Source organism: Neltuma alba, unplaced genomic scaffold (assembly GCF_004799145.2).
Source record: "Neltuma alba isolate B1F8T4 unplaced genomic scaffold, ASM479914v2 tig00011740_pilon, whole genome shotgun sequence".
Taxonomy (NCBI): domain Eukaryota; kingdom Viridiplantae; phylum Streptophyta; class Magnoliopsida; order Fabales; family Fabaceae; genus Neltuma; species Neltuma alba.
The window spans coordinates 107,948-114,218 of NW_021636368.1; positions in this window are offsets into that span (position 1 = coordinate 107,948).

The window sequence follows — 6,271 nt, forward strand, 5'->3', positions numbered from 1 at the left end:
AAAGACTAGCAATGTTATTTTACTGCATGTAGCATGACATCTTATGCATGTTGACTTGATGGTTGTATGTTCAATGCTACTGGGATTTCTATGAAATCTCATTCCTCCTATAACATGATATCCTAGGTGCCACTACTGCCAAGGAGAAGGGAAAGGAAATAATCATGGCTTGAGGAAGTTATAAATTATGTATTGTATTATATGGTTTTGAACCTTTCTCTTTCAAGCCATGTAAGCATACTCTGATCATGAACACATGATATGATAACCTTTTTGAATGTATTTTAATGGTAGAGCAGCTTTATATGTGATTATGGTATGATTATAGTGAAAAACGTAATGCTGTTAGAATTAGTGAAAAAGGGGATAAAAATGGTCTAGATTTGACCAAACTTTAACCAACGAAGACCCTGGTCAAATGGTTGACTTTTTCTCTGAAATTTGGCATGCAAATGGATCTTATTTTTCCCTTTAAAATGAGTGGTAAAGCGTCACAATCGGAGCTCTGTGTAAGAAGTTATGCCTTTCCGAAGTTAGGCAAAAATCCTGGAAAATAGAAAAATGACCAAATGAACAGTGCTTTTCGAAATTAAAAACGGATGCGTTTCTGATTAAATTGGAACCTGAGGTCATTTTTCCTTGATAGATGATGTTAAGAGCTTTGAGTGAGACTTGGAACGACCTTGTTTCGATTTTTCTAGAATTAGTTATGATTTTTCAAAGTTATGTCAAGTTTAAGGTTACAATGAATAGTAATGCGGGAAAAGAATTTTTCAAATTCAGGTTTTTCAACCCGGTAACCTTAAATTGCGCTTCCGAATGTCTTAACTTGGCACAATATAAGGTCGTAAATGTAAGGTGTTACAATGACACCATTGTGTTGATAATAAATATATTTGCATTATAATAATCTTTTGTAAAAAATAATAATAATGGTATAGTGTAGTTAATTTATTTGTATAACTTAATTTTTCTTGACTAATAATTGTAGTTAAATAATTAGGAAGTAGAATGGATCATAGAAAGGAGTTTGTGTGCATATTGTAACATCCCAAAGTTTCTAACCTAGAAATAGGGAAATATGTCATACCCTGATATCTTTAGCATGATTAATGAAAGATTTAGGGTTGACCAAGGCTAGGTGAGATAGATGATAGATAAACAGCACAACTGAAGTGAGAACTGAAAAAGGACCAAATTGTCATTTTTAAAATGATTGGTCTACAAAGGGTATTATCGTAATTAGTGTCCAGAAATCCTAAAAATTTTCAGTAAATCATGAAAAATAGAATTAATGCCATAGAATAGTATTTGAGGTCTAGAAAGTAAATACGGGTTGAAAATAATTTATGAAAAAAATTATTTTAATTATTAATATTCTGGCTAAATTAAGAAAAATTAGCCAATATTAATTATTAAAAATATCTAGAGATCTCAGAAAATTATGAAAATTTAAAGAAAATTCATTTAGGAATTATGGAAATTTATAAAATTAATTCCAACCCTAAATGATGAGGAGGTTATCTTTAATCGAATTTAGAGCTAAATTAATATTGGTAGATTGTCTGTTTTTACAGAAACGGCAATTTAAGGAGTTATACAGGGAGAAAATTATGAAATTAATCAGGGAAGTTTTCTTTACTGAGATATAATTAATGGTGAGCTGATATAAGAATTTTGAGATACTAGAATTTTTCGGCTATCAGATAAAATAAACCAGTACTGTATTAAGACTCAGTGAACTGTCAGGACAATAGGGGTGATAAAATTTCCTATAGATTGTCAAGGACACATGTCACGGCCAAATTGGCCAAGAAAGGGAAAAAAGAAAAGAAAAAGAGAATAATAAATAAAATTAGATTAAAATCTAATTAGGGATAAGTAAGATGATTAAGGTTTAAGCCATCTTCCATAAGATCTTGACACATGGCAAACATAGTTCATTGGATGGCTAGGATTTAACCATCTAACTTTGAAAAGTTAAAAATTTCTAGAAGGGCAATTAGCTAAGTTAATCAAGGAATTAAGAGAGTTAACCTTGATTAAGGCCTAATTAATCTTAATGGATAAGAAGAGATGACATAAGCCCTAATGACTCATCATCCAAGTGTCAATATACTAAGCTACATAGCCTAAGATTTGTACATATGGAAAGAGGTAAAAATTGGAGGGCTAAGATTAAGTCTTATGCAAGAAGGTCATATGTGGAATTAGTGAAATATGAAGCCTATAAATACCCCCCACACGTTCATTTCATGCAAGACCTTTCAAGTAGGAAACCTCTTGCAAATTTTCATGTAGAGAGAGAAAGAGAAGAATTCTAGTGAGAGAAAGTCATTTGGAAGCAAGGTAAGCTTCTAAAACTCTTCTATTTCAAGTTATAATGATGGTATGTTAGTTTTAGGCTATTTCAATGATGATGGGAAGTCATTTTCCTAAGGGAAAGTACTACCCAAATTTTATCAAAATGATAAGGAATGATTTAGATGAAGTATGATTAGGATTAAGAATGGTTAAAGGTTAAGGATTAGGTGATTGCATGTTAGTTTTTTTGAAAATCCTTTTCCCTATAATTATATACATGGTTCGGTCAAGTCAAGTTCAATGGGAAGAGATTGGATTTTCATAAAACTAATATGATAAATGGATTCTACATGAAAAATTATGTAGAAAAGCCCAAAAAAGTTCAAGAATCAAAGCTAGAAAAATAAACCCTAAAAACCAAGAAAAAGGGGTTTAAGGGGTTATGTTAAGTTGTGAAGTTGCAATGATACTTAATGTTGTGTCATTGGTTGCCTAATAGGCTATACACAAAAAAGGGGCAAAGATCTAGCCAAGAGGAAAGAGTTCAAAAGGAAGGAAATCATTCAAGGTAGCTTTTGCAATTCATTATGTTAGAGTGTCACCTTACTTTGTATGATTATGGCTATGTGTTTTGCTAACCTGTTATGTTATGAGGTGGATGAGAATGTTATGTTATTTGATGTTGCCTCCATGCAAATTATGCCTTGGCTTATGCTATGTTGAGTGCCATGAATGTTTATGATGATATGTCCTTGCCATAGCATGAACATAAAGTTAAAGTATGCATGCATGTAGCTTGATTTACAATGTATGGTGTGACCTTGATAATGTATGCAATTGCTACTAAGATTCCCCAAGAATCTTACCCCAATATTTAAACAAACCCTAGGGCCTTCAACATCCAAGGGCAACGGAAAGGAGTTGGCTCTTACTTGAAGAGGTAGTAAGCTATAGTAACTTTATATGGCTTTAAACCTTTCTATTTGGAGGAATGTAATATGAAGCAGGCTTTAAGTTTCTAGTAGTATGATTAAGGCTAGAGGTATACAAGCATAAGTAGAATAGTCCAAGCATGATTAGAAATAGCTAATATAGCTAAGGAGAGTATGCTATGATGTTAAGTGGTCAATTAAGTTAAGTTACCCTTCCAAAGGGGGTAAAAAGTCAACTAAAAGGGATTAAAGTTTGACCAATGATTATTTGAGTAAACGAGTGAGTTAGATTTTGAAATTTTGCAAGTTAAGAGATCTTATTTTTCTCTTTAAAATGAGGGGTAGTTCACTTGATTCTGATAACCGAGCAAAAAGTTATGCCTTTCCAAAGTTAGGCAAAAATAAAGTAAAAATCCGAAAATGACCAAATAAATAATAACTTTTTCAAAGAAAATTGGGCTCGAATTTCAAGGCAATCAGTCCAGAAACTATTTCTCCTCAAAATTTTATCCAAAGTGCTTTCCATAGAACTTGGAATCACTCCATTTTGATTTTTCTATAATTAGTTATGAATTTTCAAAGTTGTCATATTTTAGGGTGACAATGAATAGTAACCCGTAAATGAAAATTTTCAAACTTGATTTTTCATAACTTGTAGTCTTCAAAAGTGATTCCAAATGCTTCCGCAAGATAAGTTATTTGGTATAAACATAAGGTGTTACACATATTCACAAATGGACGAATTTTTAATGGCCCAACCGCTGTAACATTTGGGTCTGATAGTGTGAAAATCATTAAAGTTGAGAAAAAGCTTCCATGTATGCATGTTATTGCTACTTGTGCACAAGAAGACATAGAACATTTACAATATGTCAATCTTTTTTTTTATTGTAAACCATGCAAAATGGTTTATAATAATGAGTTTCAACCAGTGGTAAATAAGATTTGAAATTTTGTGAGCCTTGAAAAAAGCAGTAAGTATCTGAAATTTCACTGTCGACACACTCTGGATGCACATCACGTGCCGTTGGAAGGTCCTGTGAGTGATTTCACACGCCGACGTTATAGTACAGTCATTGACTGATTTTCAAGAAAATTACATGTTTTGACCTCAATTTTTGGTGAAATTTCACTATGTCCCTAGATTTCACCATTTTCAATTCCAACTTTCTGTAAACTGAGAAGAATTATAAGAGCACTTTTGGGGTAAATTTCTTTACATACTCTAGAGATTGCTGTTGTTAATTATTGTGTTTCTACTTTATTGCTTGTTGCAATTTATTAGGGTAATTTGTTGCTAAATTTTATTTGCTGGCTTTTATTTTATAGCCAAAAAAAGAAGAGGAAAGAAAAGGAAAAAAAAAAAAAAAAAAGAAAAAGAAAAAGAAAAAGAAAAAGAGAACAGAAAAAGCAAAAAAGAATTTATTATTATTAATTTTTTCAATGGTACCTTTGTTTTTTTAGTTGTTTACTACTACTCGTTATTTTATTGCTTATCCTTTTCATGACCATTCATGAAATTCTAGATAGACACAGCCTTTGAATTAGAACTCAATTCTTTTAGACACAAACTTTATCACAATGAATCCCAAATGGACCAAAATTATCAAACCCTCCAATCCCAAATCTCTGAACTCACTAAATGCTTAAAGGAATAGATGGCCAAGATTAAGCAACACTTTAATGCTAAGTACTAGGAGCTTAGAGACTCTAACACGGAGTTTAGGAAATTTTAGAAAGAGCTTTAGGAATCCTTAAGAGAAACAAATAGGCAAATATCAAGAAAAGTTGCAGATAGTATACTTGGGAAGACCCTTGGGGGAAACCGATTAGGCACTAAATCTAATGAGGCTACACCATCCCTTTTTAAGGACTCTCAAAACTCTATGGGTTCTAATAGCCATCTCCCTAGGCCACCTAACAATGATTATCTCTACCCACTTGTTGAGCAAGAATAGGACCTCTGGGATGAGCGTGACATAGATTATATTCTGGAGTCTCCAACTAGAGATAGGCGCACTCATAGAGATTACCTAGCTAACCGTAGGTAAAACTGTAACCCATCACCTCCTAGACAATATCGAGATGCCCCATGACAGGACTACTATGATGATGCGATGAAAAGGGTCGAGGTTAAGGCACCTGATTTTGATGCCCGGTTAGACTCAAATGCTTTCTTGGATTGGTTAATGATGATAGATGACTACTTTAAGTGGTATAACATGAGTTACCTGCAGTGAGTTTGTTTTACCAAAATGAAGCACACTGGGTCTGTGAGAAAGTATTGGCAGAATGTCCAAGAAAACCTAGAGTGTTTAGGGCAGCCTCTGATTGCAACTTAGGCTAAGATGAAGTTAAAGCTGAGGGAAAAGTATGTACCCACGACCTACAAGAGCCAGCTCTTTAGCCAATTACTTAATCTCAAGCAAGGGAATTCCATAGCAACTGACTATATGAGTCAATTTGATGACCTCATGATCTGTAATGATTTGAACGAGCCATATTGGGTTACCATCGAACGACTCATTAATGGTCTTAGGATAGATATTCAAAGGGAACTTCAAATAAATTGCCCTAACACATTAGAAGAAGCCTATCATAAGGCTAGGGAGATAGACTTACTATCTTAATACCCATGTGCTCGATGTACAAATTTCTCAAGCATGGAATCCTGGTAAGTTCGCACATTCCCTACTAATACTATGAGCGAGAAGACCAGTTCTCAGCTTTTAGGATCGAGTGCTTCGAGACCAGGAGTATCTTCAGCATCGAATACCCATACCAACGGCTCGACCATTAAGTGCTTTAAGTGCCATTCAAAAGGGCATATCTCTTCGAAGTGCCCATAGTGCGCATTGATAATAGAATCTCAAGATGATGAGGCACTCATTGAGAATACCCTGATGTTGTCATTGCCCTGGTCAAGAGTCCTTCCGATAAGGATGAAGAAATCATTACAAACGACATTCCATTAGAGCATCTTAGGGTCATATGTTGTCTTCTCACTGTCCCAACACCAGATGATTCTTCGAAGA